We start from the raw sequence: 19,647 nt of genomic DNA, 5'->3' as shown, positions 1-19,647 counted from the left end.
TATTATTATTATTGTTTAATCATATGAAATAATATGTTTATACTAACATTTCAAAAATATATTTTTCGACTTTCGTAGACATCTGTGAATATTTGTGGACATTGATGGACATTTGGTAGACATTTATTATTTTAATATTATTATTATTGTTTAATCACATGAAATAATATATTTATACTAACATTTCAAAAATATATTTTTCGACTTTCGTAAACATCTGTGAATATTTGTGGACATTGATGGACATTTGGTAGACATTTATTATTTTAATATTATTATTGTTGTTTTATCACATGATGGACTTCAAATGTCTCTTGTTTTTTGAAAGACATTTTGGCTTCCAAATTTGTCCCAAATCCTTCACAAATTCATCAAACTATGAAGTCCACCAAAGTCTGGGACATATTTTGTCTACAATCGAATGCCTCGGACTTTCATAGACTCTCAAATGTCTGGATTTGAATGCCTCAGACTTTCGTGGACTCTCAAATGTCTGGATTTGAATGCCTCAGACTTTCGTGGACTCTCAAATGTCTGGATTTGAATGCCTCAGACTTTCGCGGACTCTCAAGAGTCCGCGAAAGTCTTGCTCCACTACCCCCCCCTTCGTTTCCGAGGTTTGGGTCAATCCTCATGAAGATATATTATTCTTTTGCTTTTTTTGACTCTTAGCTACTAATGTATCTCGAGCTATAAAAAGTGTATCTGAATCAACGGCTATAATCAACTAGATCGAGTTAGAAATGATCGCTCTTAGACAAGTGAGCCCCCACGCAAATCATTTTATGGCCCACGGACGTGTGAACAATGATTCTACAGATCCGAGGTGCGCACTTTACACGAAAACTCATATACACCCACGTTAAAACGTAGGTGAACATTACATCCAACTATCTAACATTCTAACCCCAACTGACCAATCACTTCGATTAGATGGTGTACGTGAAAAACACTCACGTTACCTCTAGGTGTACAGATTAGACTTACACATTGTTCCCGTTATAATAAGAATCCGATAAAACGGTTGAAAATTTCGCGTTACGTTTTTTTTCGTGCCTTTATAAAGCAGGTAAGAAGAAAAATTCATGTTAGATTTCATTTTGGTTCGTTTTCGATTCGGCACAAACAAATTCCATTGAAAATGACAACTCTTACCATTCTAGCATCTGTTCCTTCCCCAGCTGAAGATTGCGAGCAACTCAAAAAAACTTTTGATGGTTTGGATCCTCTCTCTCTCTCAAACAAAAACCTAACTAGGAGTACTTTAGTTTTTCTTGATAGTAAAAATTGAATTCTTGTCGTCGCATTTCGTTTATCTTTTAATCTGTGCCCTAGTTCTTTTTCTTGATCCGATCTATGGAATACTGGTTTTGATCAGGGAAGAAAATTACTTTTTATGATGATTTGTAAATGGGGTTTGATTGATCGTTTATCTGTTCTCCCTAGGGGGCCACGTCTGGAAGTTGGGTAGGGCTCCCCTGGTCTGCTATTTATTCTCCGATCTGGTCGTCTAGAGCGACGGTCCCTGTTCCTGCCATCATAAGAATAATATTTGCTTCGGTGGATTTTGTCTTCCTCCCATCGAATTTCTACCCAAGCGCGAGCCAAGGCATCCTCCGTGGTGGTGCAGTTAAATTTGGTAAGTTCCTTGTATAATTCTCCCTCTGGCAGTAAGCCTTTTTTGAATGCATCAACGACAGTCTCTTGGTTGCAGTAGGGAATCGACACCTTCTCTCGATTGAACCTCCTCACATAGTCTCTGAGTGGCTCGCCCCTTATCTGGTGAACTCGGTAGAGATCGCCAGATAGCTTTTCTAGTTTTTTGCTACTGGCGAACTGCTCTACGAACGTTTCTGTGAGCTGGGCAAAAGAGACGATCGAATTGTTGGGCAGATTCGTGTACCACTGCAAAGTTGGACTGACGAGGCTTGAACCGAAACTCTTGCACATGCACGCCTCTCTGAGATCTCTGGGTATTGCAGCGGTGAACATCCTCTGCTTATATGAAACGATGTGATCGTCTGGATCGGAAGTTCCGTCGTACATCCTCATGTTAGGGAATGAAAACTTCTTAGACATCTCTACCAAGGCAATAGCATCGACGAAAGGTGAGTCTGCGTAGCTCTGGGGCAAACTCTTCCTTAATGGGGCTGGTGATAGGTTATAGGGATATCTAATAAACCTAATTGTCTAGTGTTGTTAGCAGAATCTCAAGCATCTCTATGTTTAACACTAGTTTCAAGGATCTATACATGAACATATCAATGAACTAGAATGGAAAGAAGATTACCTCTTAATCGCTTTCCCACGAACTAAATCCCGACCAGTATTCGGAAGATAAGAGCTCCAAGTGTAGCTCCTTTACTTGAGACACCGAGTATATAGCTTGAACTCCCTCCTTTCAGTCAGCTAGGACCTTCTTGAAGGTTGAGATGATGAACTCCTTCTTCTTAACCAGATACTTGAAAAAACTCCTTTTTTCTCTCTCTTTCTGAGATGTATATTCTGAATCTCTTTCAGTTGACGGTTTCTCTGTGAGAGTTGCCTCTGCTTTTCTGTCTCTCAGAAGTCTCTATCTATTTCTTTAGGTTGTCTACTTAGGTATACATAGAAATCCTTAGAAAAGGTATTAGACCCAAACTAGGATTCCCAAAACCTAATTATAAGGTAACTTCCAAAATTACCCTCTTTAGGGTTCCCTTGAGTGGCCGATCAATATAGCCCATTATGGGCTTCCTTGGACGGCCCACTTAGGGCCTAACCAGCCATGTAATGGTCGGCCCCTTGCCTTGGTCGGCCATCACATGGCCGGCCCACCTAAAGCCTTTCCGGGCCTCCCTTTCGGGCCCGGACATGTTTATCTTTCTTCGGACTTCTCCGAACTAATTGGACTTACCAATAATGGATCCAATCCACTTATTTGCCATTCTCTTTCTAGTCAATTCTCTCCGTTCAAATCATTACTCTTATGTGTAACCCTTGTAGGATCCGGTCTATGTTAGCCGTGGATTACCGAAGTTATCCGACGATCGTAGTTGGCTTCTAGCTAAGCATTACGACCCCTAATTGGACCACCAAACCCCGGAAAATATTCGAATTAAAGCTGAATCACACTAAAGTCTAAATTCGAAGTTCCAAAATATTGAAGTCGCAACTATTAACCATCAATCTATAAGTAAGACTCATTAAAGAATTTAATCTAAACATGAACCATCAAATCGAAAGTATAGCTAATGAAGAAATATTCGTATTTCAAAACCTAAAATTCAATATTACTACGATTAAAACATTTCAAGATATTAAAGCAAGAAAAGGATATCATCAAAATTTATGTTGAAACTTCATCATAAAACCTAGTCAGAGAGTTTTAGCTAATCATGGTACGAGATTAAAACAAATATGAAGTATAAGAGAAAAGGTAAAAGGATTAACTTTTCTTGCTGATTTTCCCTGGTGCAGCCAAACGCGCCCCTAAGGGAAAATCTTTTCCTTCTGTTTTTACTGTTTACAGACAATTAGACCCTAAGGAAATCGATTTTCTCATCTTCTTGGAAACGATTTCTCTCTGGGAAAAAATTGTTTTCCACGCAGTTTTCTCATCTTCCTCAACTGATTTCTCTCTCTACTGTTTCTCTTTTACTCTCTAAATCTCTCTCTCTCTTACAAAAATAAAAACAAAGGAAGAAGAAGGAGAAATAGATGATGAACAAAATGTCTTATTTGATTTCTCACTTTCTCACTCTACAATTTCTCTCTTTTCACTCTCACAAGAAAAGAAGAAGATAAGATGATGAATCAAGTGGTTGGTTCCCTGTTGTCTTTTGCTACTCTCTCTCTGTCTCTCTGATTTTTCTGTTTTGATTGAGCTAGAGAGAATGATCTCCACCAAGGGCGTGGGTGAGGGGGTGCCACAGGTGCGGTCGCACCGGGCCCCCTCACCTCTAAGGGCCCCATTTTCAGTAACTACATGAACGAAACATATATATAAAGAAAAGAGTATGTTACTTCAACACTACATAGGTCGTCCTCTTGGCATGGAGGCGGAACAAGCGCGCATGAGGTTCAGGTTCGAGTCCCTTCACCTTACATTTATTTTTGTATCACATTTTAGTAGATACGGGAACTCCAAGCTGTTTGATTGACTAATTTCATAGGGCCGCTCTTTCAAATCAAAACTATAAAGCCACAATATAAAGACAATCTTCTTAAAAAAAATGGTACATTACACATATCAATATCAACTCTTTATGAATCTTAGGTTTTAACCCACTTAATATATCCGAAAATTAAGTCATGTTATCTTAATAATTTTAACTTGTTTTTGGAAGCATTTCTGTTAGAGTATAGCACCAGGCCCATGAAGGAGTTGAAGGAGATGTCCTTCGACCAAGGTGACAATGCGAACAATTTGTCGGATAGGATAATTGATGTGGAAGATCATCAAGTCCGATTGATTTAGGGATCGTAGAGTTGTAGCTAGAGACCAACTACGATCGTCGAATTACGAAGTAATTCGCGGCTAACTTCGATCGGATCCTACAACGGGTTACACATAAGAGTGACAAATTGATCTAGGATATGACTAGTGGGAGTGAGATATAATCATGGGAGTGTCCCATAAACATATCTCATAGGCCTAAAAAGGAATTAGGCAAAGATAATACAAAAAGGCCAAAAACAGGGTTTTTGGGCCTAGGCCGATTCGGGCACTTTTAGGGCTCGGATTGGGCTGATTTTTGGAGGGACGTTTCCTTATGTTATGAAAATTATATATGCCAATTTTGGCTGGGTTTGGACGTCATCTCCTTAGGTAATTGAGAAAATACCAATAGTTGCTATTTTCGACTATTTCCCTAAATCTTATTCTAAAGGGTGTTTTGGGAAACCTAAAAGGAGGTGGATTCTTATTAGGGTTCTATATAAACACTCTTAGGGCAGAGAATAAGGTGTGGAATTTCTCTCTAAGCTTTCTTACTCTACCACATCAAGTAGAGAGGAGAAAGTGAGCTAATTCCCATTAACTATCAATCAAGTCAAAGAAGAAGGTGTTCTTCTTTTCCAACCACCATTGGTGTGCTAGCTATACAACAAGGTGGGAGATCAAATTGATTGCTCGTGTCCCAAGTAGAGGAGCTACACTTGAAGCTCTTGGTCTTCTTCAATCAATTCAACTAGTTCGAGAGAAAAGCGATTAAGGTAATCTACTATCTCCATTAGATTAATTACTAGTTTTGCATGTGATCCTGGGAATACTAGTGTAGACATTAGATGTCATATTTCCGCTATAAACACTAGTAGAAGGGTGTAAATCCCCACAGTGGCGTCAGAGCCTCTTGCCATTAACTAGTTTTTGCTAAGAATCGAACTAATTAATATGCTTGATAGTTTGAAAATTGAGTTTATAAAAGTATTTTAAAAGGTGTTTTAAAAGGTATTTTTAACTCATAATTTGATAGGATTCAATAAATTTTCAAATTGAGAATCACATTGATGATTAAAAGTGTTTTAAAAGTCTCAATTTGATTGAATTTCAAACTAATCCATGCTTGATTAAATTGATAGTTATGTTTAAAAAGATTTTAAAACATAAAATTTGATTAATTTTGAATTGGATTCAAAGATTTTTCAAAATTGATTTCAAAATTGTTCTTTGAAAAATTTCAAAAACCTAGATTTTGATCCAAAATTGGTTTGATTAAGAGTTGTTTTTAAGTTTTGGAAACTTTTGAAAAACAAAATTTTGGAATTTTAGAAGTGTTCTAAAAGAGTAGTTTTGACTTTAGGAAGCTCTCAAAACAAATTTGGAAAAATTTAAAAGTTTCTAAAAGTTTTAAAATTTTTTTAGAAGTGTTCTAAAAGGAATTTCAAAAATTTAAGAAAAGTTTTAAAATTGGAAAATAGCAACTTAGAGTTGCATAAGAAAAAAAAAAAAAAAAATTTCTTTTTGGAAACTAGGGTTTTGAAAAACCCTAGTGTCCGGCCAGGAAGCTTCCTGGCCGGACCAGAAGCTCCTGGATGCGTCCTCTGGACGCGTCCAGAGCAGCTGCTGAGACGCGTCTTGAAGACGCGACCAGCAGCTGCGACAGAAGCTTCTGGACGCGTCTTGAAGACGCGTCCAGAGCAGCTACTAAGGACGCGTCTTGAAGACGCGTCCAGGTCGCGTCTAAGACGCGACCAGCAGCTGCGAAGGAGCTTCCTGGACGCGTCTAGGACGCGTCCAGAGCACTCGACCAGACGCGTCTGGGAGGTTCTGGGTGTCTCGGACTAGTCCGAGACACCTAGTGCTGGTCCGGTCCAGTACCAGACACGTCTAGAACGCGTCTGGTACATGGACTAGCGTCCTGGCTCCGGCCAGGACGAGACCAGGCCTTGATAGGCCTCGGCCAGGACATGCCGGCCCTATAGGCCGTGCTATGTCCGGACCTTGTCCGAGCCCTTTTTGGGCTTGGGCCGGGACTTGTCTAGGACTTGTCCCGGGCTTTTTCGAGGCTTTTCGGACCACGAAAAGGGACCATCATTCGAGTGGGAGTTTTTGCCAAAAATTTTTCCGATTCCAACCAAATAATTCCAAAATCAATCCGGGCCATCCAATAGCCCAAAACGGATTTCTCTTTAAATTGATTTATGAAATCATTAAGAATCGAACCAATATTTTTTCCGAAATTGACCCGGGCTTTCTCGAGCCCAAAACGGAGTTTTTCTTAAAGATGATTTTAGAAATCATAAAAGATAAAACCGGAAAGCACCACTAGTAGAATTCTTCGAATTTAGACTTAAGGTCCGTAATGTGACATGTGATGTCAACAAAAGTATCTCCCAAGATAATCATGCATATATAATTCTTAGCCTTGATATATTATATGATTGCATGTGATGTGAATGCGGGAAACTAGTATGGCCATAGATTTATTTCTTTATTCTTGTTTTAAGCACGGATGGGTGCATGCTTTGTAATTAATTTTAATTTCAAGTTTATACGATCTGCGAATCGTTAGAGTCTTGTAATTAGAGTTTAGGGTCTATGAGTCCATTGAAGAAACTCGAGGATGAAATCCAAAGGCGAGTGGGAGAAATCAATGGAGGTTCAAAGATGGCGATCTAAGACGAACCAAAAGGCGAAACAAGAAGAAAACCAAGGGTGATTAGATCTTCTAGGTTAGGGGCCATACTAGGATCCATGTCTGCTTGATTTACTTTCTCGCGCGCATTTACTTACTTATTTACGCTTTATGTCATGGATGTTAGTTAGGCTAAATAGTTCACTATAACAAACGCCAGACTAGCGTAAAAGTCCTCAAAAGTAATCTTGAGTAATCGCCTATCCAGATTAAGACACTCGTTGCGCCCTTGTTCGAGGAAGATGGGTCGGCCTTCGCAGAGTACCTCCTCTACCTTGGGACAATGCGGGTAGGTATATAGAAGAGGCCTACACGTCTAAATGGTTCTACTCAACGAGATCAGCAAGAGAGTCTTGGATACTCGAGGCAAAAGGATAGATTAGTCATTCATTAATGAAATCTATCAACCAAGAGTCATAAGGTATGATCAGTGAAGAAGTTCGCTCACCCGGAACGACGGAGTCAAAGGGTAGGGCCTTCGCCCGCTTTACTTCGAAGAACTGGGGTCTTGGAATCACTTATTCAATCGGGGACGATTTTATATTGAATAATGTGGGAAAACTAATGTTTTTCAAAAACGATAACGAGTTTTAAAACTTTGCCATTTCTTTTATGTAGTTCAAAGATGACAAAAGATATTTTCAACTTCCGCTCACTTCTCGACAAGGAGAAGCTGAATGAGCACAACTTCCTTGACTGGGAAAGGAACCTAGGAATAGTTCTCAGGATGGAAGGAAAGCAACATGTACTAGAAACTCCAATTCCTGTATTGGATGATAATTCGACTAAAGAAGAGATAGATGAAGAAAGGAGTGTGCGGAAAAAGGCAGAGCCCGTAACTTGCTTAATGCTAGCAACCATGGAACCGACTCTGCAAGAGCAGTTCATAGACATGGATGCTTACTCCATGATGCGACAACTTCGGGAAATGTTCCAGAAACCGTCGAGATTGGAGAGGTTTGAAACCTCTAAAGCGATTATGGACATGCGCCTTGAAAAGGGAAAACCAGTTGGGCCTCATGTTCGTCAAATGATCAGGCTCATAGGCAAACTGGCTAAACTAGGTTTCCCTTATAGCCAACAGACAGCTACCGACACTATCCTTCACTCCCTCCATAGTGGTTTTAATCAGTTTAAGATGAACTACAACATGAATGGATGGGATAAAACGTTGGAGGAACTTCATTCTATGCTTCTAACAGCCGAAAAGGACGTCGCTATAGTGGAGACTAAGAAGGACGTTCTTATGGTACAAAAGGACAAAGGGTTCAAGAAAGGTGGAAAACAGAAGAAGAAAACCGCGTCAAAAGGTAAAAGCAAACGAATTGCCAAACCTAAAGACAAAGGTCCTCCTCCTGACACCAAATGTTTCTACTGCAGTGGCATAGGCCACTGGAAAAGAAACTGCCCTAAGTTCTTGGAGGACAAAAAGAATGGAACAGTAGCTTCCAATTCAGGTATAAACAGTTAACTTATTAAATACTGAAAAATTCCCAAACCTTGGTATATGATACCTAAAATTGCCCTTTCATTGTGAATGTACAGGCGCAGCTGGGAACTGAGTATTTGGCTAAGGAAGACAAGATCCAAGAGGGAGCAGAAGCCTCGACTGCTAAGGATGCTGAAAGGGATCGAAGTCTACTTTAGGCACTATTCTAGATTAATCGTTTTTCTAGTTTTTTAACATCATCTCTGTACTAAGTATTATGGAGAATCAATAAAGAATTTTATTTCTAAATTGAGATGTTAATAAGTGCTAAGTTTAACAAACTATACCAAAAGATTCTAAACTTGGTCAAAAACCTATAAGATAGGTTCATCCCAATCGAAAGGGATGAGGACAACAAGTCCACTATAACCAAAACATGAATCAAACTGACAAGAAAGAAAGCCTTGAGTCAAAAACAGATATTGATCTTCAAACGTACTTCTAACCTATCCATATTTGGAGTGTCCAAAAGGATTAAGATGAAGAACACGAATCAAACTCTATCCTCCAAAATCCATTTAGTCTAGACATAGCTTCTCACAAAACTACCAAAATTCCGTCTAACAGCTAAGCTTGTAAAAGCATTACAAAACTAGCTAATATCTGACGCAATTTCTTTTAAAAGAAATTTGGGCTTCTTCCATAACTAATCAAGAGAACAAAGTGTTTGTTGCTCATGATAGTATTCTTCTAATAATTAGCACACCTAGTAGTCTGGGAGAAAACACTAATTATTAAAAGAATAAGTGGGAGAAAAGTACAAGTCGATTTAATTCGATCATGAGAAAAATCATGGAGGGTCATGAAGAACAATCATGAAACTTGTACAAGTCGATTAAATTCGACCAAGAGCAACAAACTGCGGCTCCTCGGAAAAGGAAAGGTTAAAGACATGATCTAATAAACCCACCGCACAAAAGCGAATGTCATTCGCCGGAGAACTCTCAAAACAAGTGAAAGTGTCTCTAAAGGAATATCTCAAAGTAGTTGAGAAAATTCCAAACTGTTGTTCAAAAGCCCTAAAAGGTCAAATCTCAAAGACTCAGAAAATAAAGGTTATTTCTGAAGAGATAAAAGACCTGCGCAGAAACGGAAACTGACTCTAGATTTTGGCTAGAAGCCAAAATCATCGTGGAATCCATATCTCGTCAAGACATGAAGCTTGATAATTTAAGTCAACAAAAGACCTAAATTGGTTTTCCAAAATAGAAAACTGAGAAGGATGGAAACATTCGTGTTTCCCGAAACGAGACAAGAAGAATAAAGATTCTTCCAATCAAGTTATGTCCACAAGCATGCTTCAGAAATCTATCGACGGATTAAAAGCACGCAAGAGTTAGAATCTTCGATTCAAAAGGCAATCAGAGAAATTTGATTCCTGGAGAATGAAGAAAATCTTGAATCACGAGTTTCAAGAAGGTAAGTGGGAGTAAACAAACCTTCCGGGTCCGTATGCAGAGTACATACAAAAGGATTGAGTACGACATAAGGTGTTGTATAACAGTAACGAACTGACTCAATAAAGGACCACACACAAAAGGATAAAATGCCATTTTGGGCATCTGAAGATCTATAAGCATAGATCAAAAGGATGATAGGATTAGAGAGACTCAGTACGCTGAGATGCTTGAGATCCGAAACAGAAAATCTAAGACTCGGAAAGTCTAAAAGAATTTCGACCCAAAAACTCATGACAGAGGGCGTTGCAAAACTCGGAGTCTAAAAGACACTGATGAGCTAGCACGCATGAGAGAGACATTTATGTTCGAAAACATAAAGTCAATCATGTTGGACATGATTAGCATTTAAACATCCGAATTCGGATTGGAAAACCGAAACACTACTTAGTACATCCTAGAAGGCTAAAGGATGAAGTAGTACAAAGTTGAACATGTCATCGTAGCAAACTTCCAGACATGGAAGGAAAGTAGGCTAAAAGTGTTTTAAGCCGGGAACTGTTGCAAATACTACACAAAGAATTAAAGGCCTTAACTCTAGTAAAGATTACTAGATATTATCAAGGTTGAAGATAGTAATCTTCAAATTAATTGATAATAAGCAAAGTTTAAAACCGACTACCACGGTAGTCAAACTAAACTGTCACCTAAGACATAGTATGAGATTCATACACAGTCTAAGGCATGAGGTATAAATTTTAAACCTCGACAAGTAAAACTGAGTGGGTAAAAGGAGTTTTACGGAAGAGGCTCAGATTTACAACTCTCGTTATCAGAAATAATAAGAATTATTTCACCAGTCGTCTAAACTTGGTTTAGTGTTTAAACGACAGTCCATCGATAATAAAACGTTCCGAATAGGTTTGTCAGATACGTGATCTGATGAATGAAACCCTATTAAGTGAACTTGGAATATTTATTATCAAAAATCCCTGGTCCAGGTCATTGCATGGACAACAATGACTCACGAAGACTAGCACGGGAGTCGATGGGTTAGCGCAGTTTCATGGGCTATAGGAATAGTATATTCTATTCGACTACGTGGGTGTATAAAAGGTTTATACACTGGATAACCCTCAAATGAGAAGTACATCATTCGTGATGAACGTCAATACTTCTCATAAAGACAATAGGAGAGATTCCTCAAAACATGAGTGCTCCACTCATCTTATGTAAGGAATGCCCGACTTTGGTTCCGTTAAACGCCGCGCCGTAAAAGGAGGTTATAAAGGCGGATACTGGGAAGGACAGGATAGACATGAAGTTAAGTGGGAGTGCAAGAATGGATTGTGTCACCCTAATCACATTAGGTACAAAGTGTCTCAAGGCCACTTGATGAGTAGCAACTGAAAATGCGTGGCCGCGCTCAAACGGATTAAAAGTTAATCGTTTGTCTTTTACAGTTGTACCAAACCGACTAGGGTTACTATTATAGGAAGTTGCTATATTATGTAATATTTTATGTATAAGTAAGTTTCCAATATTCCTAGATTACTTCTATATGTAAATCACTTGTAAACCTATAAATACCCATGTAAACCAATGAATACAACACACAGAGAATTCTTTCGCACATCTCTCTCTCTCCCTCTCTCTCTGTGTTCAGTTAACTGTTATCTCAATTATTCAAGAGGTGATTTACCTCTTCACATGGTATAAGAGCCAATTCAATTTTTTTTTGAATAATCAATTTCTTCTATCATGACTACTACTGAAGTCGATTCTGGAGATTATACTCCTAATTCTCCACCTAATCCGGTGTTTGATGTTCATCATTCTGATTCACCAACTACAATTCTCATCACTTCATTGTTAACCGGAGATAACTATGTCTCCTGGTCAAGAGCCATGAAGATGTCTCTTCGGGCAAAAGATAAATTCGGGTTTGTAGATGGTTCTATTCCCAAACCCACTTCTCCAACTCAATTACACTCATGGGGAAGGTGTAATGATCTTGTTAGTAGTTGGATTATCAACTCCATTGCTCCGGATATTCGGTCTTCCATTTTATACGATGAAAGTGCCGCCGATAATTGGCGTAATCTTTATGAAAGGTTTTTTCAAACCAATGCCCCAAAAATTTATCAATTGAAACGGGCAATTTCTTCCTTCAAACAAGAAGGACATGATGTATCCTCCTATTTTACTCAACTGAAATCTCTACAAGATGAGTTACAATCCCTTATGGTAATCGATCCATGTATTTGTGGTCAAGGGAAATCGTTACTTGATCGTACTAATCAAGAACGTGCTATGGAATTTCTTCAAGGGCTTCATGACCGTTTTTCGGCAATTCGAAGTCAAGTTTTGTTAATGGACCCTTTTCCTTCAATCCTAAAGATTCATTCTCTTGTCAAACAAGAAGAGATCCAACAAAACATCATGGCCGCTACTTCCAATCCACCGGAAGCCGCCACCCTTGCAACATACAACAATGATCAACGACCTTTTCGAATGGAGAAACCAAACGCTCAACGTCCTAAACGAGCTCGTCCCTTTTGTGACTATTGTCAACAACATGGCCACGTCCGGGCTTCATGTTCTCAACTACACGGTTATCCAAACCGATCCAACTCGGGTGCTCGGCCAAATCGCCCACCACGACCGACCGGTCCTATTGCCGCCACCATAACCGAATCGGTTACTCCTCCCACGGGAACACCTCTAGCCACCTCATTAACTCAAGAGGAATATCAAGGTCTTCTTTCACTACTTGATCACCAACGCCAGTCTAACGGCGCTTCCAACCCTACTCAAGGTTCTACCGACGCAGGTATTAACTTTACAGGTATTAAATTCCTCTCTTCTCCTTGGGTTATTGATTCCGGCGCCGCCAAACATATATGTAGTTCTTTATCTCGTTTTTCACATTATGTTGATGCTCCACTTCATTGTTTTGTCCGTTTACCGGATGGTAAACGTATTCAAGTACGTCACATTGGAACGATTGTTTTCAATTCAAACTTAATTCTCAAAAACGTTTTACATGTTCCGGAATTTAAAATCAATTTAATTTCTGTCTCCCAACTCACCAATTCTCTTCGATGTTTAGTAACATTCGATTTTTGCTCATGTGTCTTTCAGGACCCATTGACGAAAGCGAGGATTGGACTTGGTGATCTCCATGAAGGACTATACTTTCTCCGCACGGATATTAGGATTTGCTCTTTTTCAATTTCTAGTAATAGTCTATATAATAAAGATGTTTCCGATATTTGGCATTGGCGCCTCGGACATCCTTCTTCTTCTATTTTTAAGTCTTTAATTTCAAAGAAGCAATGTATGAAATTAGTTTCATTCAATAAAAATCCGTGCGAAATTTATCCCTTGTCCAAATTTACACGATTATCTTTTCCGTTAAGTACTTCTACTTCTTCTCGTCCCTTTGAATTAATTCATGCGGATTTATGGGGACCTTTCTCCGTTCCCTCAAACTCTGGTTGTCGTTACTTCTTAACCTTAGTGGACGATTTTACTCGTTGCACTTGGATTTTTTTAATGTCACATAAATCCGATACTACTCAATTTCTCAAGAATTTTTCTAATTATATATCAACTCAATTTGATTCTTCAATCTCAAATTTACAATCCGGACAAGGAACGATTCCTATTCCGAAAATTCAATCAATCCGATCCGATAATGGTACGGAATTTATGAACCATGAACTTCAATCATGGTTCCGTAAGTAGGGCATTATTCATCAAACTAGTTGCCCTCATACTCCTCAACAGAATGGCATCGTCGAAAGAAAACATCGACACATTCTAGAAGTAGCACGCTCCTTACGACTTCAAGCTCATCTCCCGATTTCCTTTTGGGGTGAATGTGGTCTAACGGCAGTATATCTCATCAACAAATTGCCAACACCAACATTACAAGGCCTTTCTCTTCATGAAAAACTCTTGGGTTCTCCTCCCAAATTTGATCATCTTCGTGTCTTTGGATGTCTATGTTATACTAGACGCCCTTTGGTACAAACAAAGTTAGATTCCCGAGCATCTCCGGGTATTTTCGTCGGCTATCCCCACAATCAAAAAGGATATCGCGTATTCGACTTGAATTCTCGTAAAATAATCACATCTCGTGATGTTCTTTTTTACGAAAATAAATTTCCGATGTTATCTAAACATCCGATCCCTTCTCCTCCTCCCTACCGACCGATGGTCTCCATCCACGATGATGGCACTTTTACTTTTTCGAGGACATCACATCCACAATCGGCTACTCGACAAGCTTCTCATACCGCCACTGATGTGCCTATAGGCACTCCCTCACGGCCTTTCAGCTATGTCCCTTCCGCTTCGGATCAACCCGACAGTGACTTCCCTTCGGGCACCCCTGAGCACCTCACGGATCAAAGCCGGAGCCCAGCTCCCTCCTCTATCGATCAAGCGCCCACTTCACTAGAGGCGCCTCCTCCCGTTGATCCGATTCATCCTCCACGGCCATCACGCAACCGCCGACCGCCCACTCATCTCAATGACTACGTCTGTCACTCTTACCCGGATTCTAACGTGGTATACCCTCTTACTCAATATCTGAATTTTGAACAATTCTCGGGTTCTCATCAAGTCTTTCTCAATTCGGTAATCACAACCGTTGAACCCACTTCATTTTCTCAAGCCGTCAAATCACCTCATTGGCGTGAGGCAATGTCTAAAGAAATTGCCGCTTTAGAATCAAATAACACATGGACCATTACGGACCTCCCTTCTGGAAAAAGGGAAATTGGATGTAAATGGGTCTACAAAATCAAATTCAAGGCCGATGGTTCCATTGAACGCTACAAAGCCCGTCTAGTAGCGAAAGGATACACACAAATCGAGGGTCTCGATTTTCATGACACCTTTGCCCCCGTCGCAAAATTAGTTACTGTACGCGTTCTTCTATCAATCGCGTCTATTAAAGGTTGGTCTCTCCACCAACTAGATGTAAATAATGCCTTTTTCCAAGGCGACCTCGATGAAGAGGTCTTCATGAAATTGCCCCCCGGTTTCTCCAAACAGGGGGAGTCCAAAGTCTGTCGACTTCGGAAATCTCTCTATGGCCTCAAACAGGCATCTCGTCAATGGTTTTCCAAATTTTCTTCCGTCCTTATCAAAAAGGGTTTCACACAGTCCCTTTTTTATTATTCGTTATTTTCTCTCTGCACATCTTCCGTACAACTTTACGTTCTAGTTTATGTAGATGATATTGTCATCACTGGAAATGATGAATCCGCCATTTCCAAACTCAAATCCTTTCTCCACACCACTTTCTCTCTCAAGGATTTGGGTCGTCTTCAATATTTTTTAGGGATCGAAGTCTCCCGATCCTCCAAAGGCATCTTCCTTTGCCAACGCAAATATGCCCTTGACATCATTAAAGACTCTGGTCTTTCGGCATGCCGTCCTTCTCCCTTCCCAATGGAACAAAAGCTTCGTCTCAGTCCTTCCGATGGTGATCCTCTTCCAGATCCCACCGTTTACAGACGGCTGATTGGTCGTCTTCTCTATCTTACCGTAACACGTCCTGATATCTGTTACGCGGTCAATAATCTTAGTCAATTTCTACAAAAACCCAGCACCACTCACCTTGATGATGCTCATCGGGTCCTTCGTTATCTCAAAGGATCCATTGGCCATGGCCTTCTTCTCTCTTCTTCCAGTTCTCTTCACATTACTGGATATTGTGACTCTGACTGGGCTGGATGCCCTTCCACTCGTCGTTCTACCACAGGTTACTTCACTATGTTGGGTTCTAGCCCTCTCTCTTGGAAATCCAAGAAACAACCAACGATTGCTAAATCTTCTGCTGAAGCAGAATACCGTGCGCTAGCACATCTCACTAGTGAGCTTCAATGGCTGAAGTATCTTCTCAAAGATCTTGGCATAACACATTCTTCACCCATGACGGTTCACTGTGATAACAAAGCTGCTCTCCATATCGCCGATAATCCAGTTTTCCATGAACGAACAAAGCATATTGAGATTGATTGTCACTTCGTTCGGGAAAAGATCAAAGCAAATGTCATCGCTCCTCGTTTCACACCAACTTCTGAACAACTTGCGGATATCTTTACCAAACCACTAGGAGCTGATGCATTCAAGACGATTATTGGCAAGTTGGGCCTCACGTCCCTTTCTGCTCCAACTTGAGGGGGAGTGTTAGAGTATAGCACCAGGCCCACTCGACAAAGCCCGACCGACCATAAGCAAAGGGCAAACCGACTAGGGTTACTATTATAGGAAGTTGCTATATTATGTAATATTTTATGTATAAGTAAGTTTCCAATATTCCTAGATTACTTCTATATGTAAATCACTTGTAAACCTATAAATACCCATGTAAACCAATGAATACAACACACAGAGAATTCATTCTCACATCTCTCTCTCTCTTTCTCTCCCTCTCTCTCTGTGTTCAGTTAACTGTTATCTCAATTATTCAAGAGGTGATTTACCTCTTCACAATTTCTAATCCGTTGGAGAGTTTAGGCAATAGTTGTACACATGAATTTTTCTCGATAACTTATATGTTGATTATTTTTCGCTCTGAAATATGCACATTTTTTTCTTTGTTTCTCTATTTGTATTAATGCAAAAACTAAATTATTTATTGCTATATCTCATTTATCGAATATTTATTTTGTTATATGAATACTTCTCGAAATTGACATGAGTGAATTTCAATAACATCATCGTGACTGCATTGTAGCCGAGAGCTGTGTTTTTTATACATAATTACATTATAAGTAAATTAGTTACCCAATTAGTACGTTCATGCATATTTTCTTGCATAATACTTTTTTGTTTAATGTTTTTCAAAGTATTATGGCTAACACAGTTTGGTATTTTTATAAATTATATGTGTCAACCTTTTTTCATATTATTTTGTTAGGGCCCCCGATTAAAATCTCGCACCGGGCCTCCAAAATCTCAGCCACGCCACTGATCTCCACCCAAGATATCTCTCTGGTTCTCCATTCTCTGTTATATAAAGAGTTATGATCCAGAAGATAGAAGATATTTCCAGCTCTCTCACTCTTCAAAATCCTGAGTAAATCGAATCAAATCTTCTCTCTATTTTTGGTTCCAATCCTTCCTCCAACCGAATCTCCATTGAATCTCTCGGTCTTTCCTTCTGAATAGAGATAAAAATCTCTTGTCTCCTTTCTTTGATTCAAAAATATCATCTTTCTCTTTTTACTGATTTCATAATCTCTTGAAATGAATTTCCAACTATCTTGCCTTCTCTCTGTCTCTATAATTTTTGAATCCTCCTTCTCCACTGTGAAGGGAAGAAATATTTCATTCAATCCAAAATACCTAGCTATCCATCTAGTTGTTTCTACATGAAAACAGAGAAGAGAAAATCTTTTCTCTCTAAATCGATTACCTGCTTCAATCTCTAGTCTCTCTCTTTATAGATTTTTTCTCTAAAACTTTCTATCTCATAGAACCGACCAGTCTGTCATATCCTCAATCGAATCCTCTTTAGGTTAGAAAAATATCTTACATTAATCTCTTTCTCTATTCTTTCCATGTTCGAAGACCTTCCAAAATCTACCCTCTGCTCGTGAAAACGCGATGTCCTTCTCTCTTCTTATAGAAATATCCCACCGTGAAGAACTCGATCCCGGTTTCTTTCAAAAAGAGAACGAAATCTCTCTCTATTGTTCTTTATTTCTTTGCTTAAATATAAATATGGGAAGTAATGGATTCCCATAAATAAATAAGGAGATACTTCCCTCTCTGTGATAACCGAACAGAGAAATAGGGAAATAATGGATTCCCATGAATATGGGATAAGATACACATGATTTGCTGGTTCGGTGATGAGCTGGACCCCACGTTGCTGTTGATGACGCACATGATTCGCTGGAGCACGAGCTATTGAGTTCGTGAGTGAAAGTAAGCCTTACCGTCAGATGAGATCTGAGACACATGTTGCAGCAGATTTCACTGAAGTAAAGCGGGGAGTACTGAAGTATGGGGTTAGTCAAGCACCGAATCATATCTTAAAATAAGTCCTGAGCGCTATCCAATGCGTCCCAACAGTGTACCACAGTTTCGCCCCTGCCATCGATCTGCTTACATCTTGCGCGCCACGTGTCATTAATCAATATGTGTTGACTTTTAGTCAACTAATTTAATTCAGACTTTGACCCGCTCTAGTTTCCTCACCCGGACTCCGATTCGACTTTTGTTTTCTCCACTGTATTCGTCTCGGACTCTACTTTCATCCGGACATCAACGTTGGCCAGATTTTCCAGAATCACAAATGACCAAAATGCCCCTCGTACGTCTTTTTCCCGATTTTATCTGTTTTTCGCATTAAACTCCGTAAAATACACCTGAGCAAGAGAAACACACAATTCATCAAAAGTAACTGCTTGAAATGGACTAACTAGTCCAAGTTAAGAGATTCAGATGGGACATTTTTATGTCTCATCAAACATCCCTAAACTTAGATTTTGCTAGTCCTCGAACAAAAATAAGAAATAAAACTAAACCCAATTCACCACTTTCGTAGGGAATTACGATTGCACTTAGCCCGTGCAACAAGCCGTTAAACCTCTAGGTTACCCAAGAGGATGAGTTGTGTCTCGTGAGGGTTTGCAGTGAATATACCCACAAAATTCAAAGATCAAAAGAAGGGTCTAAATATGATGTGGACTAAAAATGTTTATCCGGTAGACTTTCGAAAGTTAATAGAAATTAAATCCAAGTCAATCAAACCATACAAACGCTAAAAATCTCTTCACTAGTAATCAAGACTCGAAGTGCACGTGACCAGCCAATATGAGTATCATTTCGGTTCTGAAAAGACAAGACCTCGATTACCGTCTCGATACATTTCGCCTCGACTACTGCCTCACGGTCATACACTCAAAAATTCAAATCACTCAGAAATGGTTCACTCAATGTGTGAGTATGAAGGAAAATTCATCACATGGAAAAGATGGACTAAAAGTTTTGTGAACAACTGATCTCAAAGAAGGAAACAACCACTAATATGGAATGGGGAAGCTAACCAACTCTTCTCACCTGATCTACTGTCTAACAATGCTTCCTAGAGGTCGATAGACACTAATGAGGATATGACTAGAACTCTTGAGAACTCGACGTCTTCAAATCTTCAAGAACTATTTTGGGATAAACACTTAAACACAAACATTATTGTTATTTTTTTTTCGTTTTCTATTGCTTCCTTCTTCTTTGATTTTTTTTTTTTTTTTTTTTTAGTACACTGGTACTATACTCAAAATACAAATACTACTTTCTTGATATTATTCTTTCCTTGGTAATATTCTCTTCATTTTGCTTCATGCCTTAATTTCAGGGTTCTAACAAATGGATTTTTATCTTCCTCTAGTTGACACTGTTTTCAAGTTTCCAGACTACAAGAGAAAGGTTCACTTCCTGATGACATCCCTAGTGGTTGTAAAATTTGAACTCAGGAGATCAAATGAGTTCGTTTAAATATTGCGAGGTTGAGTAGCTCTTCACTCTACTCGGAGTTAGCGCAGAAGAGATCACTCAAAACAACAAGAAAGGCTCGGAATCTCACATAGGTTAAGTCTCCACTAATGATCGATTA

General features: G+C 39.3%; 1 protein-coding gene across 1 annotated transcript in view; it reads left to right on the top strand.

Moving 5' to 3' along the window:
* Positions 1–1,213: 1,213 nt before the first annotated feature.
* Positions 1,214–19,647, top strand: part of LOC147530798 (annexin Gh1-like) — a 32,110-nt gene continuing 13,676 nt past the window's right edge. Inside the window, exon 1 of the mRNA XM_086645599.1 lies at positions 1,214–1,267. The gene's annotated coding sequence lies outside the window, so the exon portion shown is untranslated. The remainder of the gene's footprint in view (positions 1,268–19,647) is intronic.

The sequence above is a fragment of the Eschscholzia californica genome, unplaced genomic scaffold (assembly GCF_041429995.1).
Source record: "Eschscholzia californica isolate CP2 unplaced genomic scaffold, dmEscCali1.0.p SCAF_6, whole genome shotgun sequence".
Classification (NCBI taxonomy): domain Eukaryota; kingdom Viridiplantae; phylum Streptophyta; class Magnoliopsida; order Ranunculales; family Papaveraceae; genus Eschscholzia; species Eschscholzia californica.
Note: the sequence above shows the minus strand (reverse complement) of the source record. Positions and strands in the feature narration are given on the sequence as shown.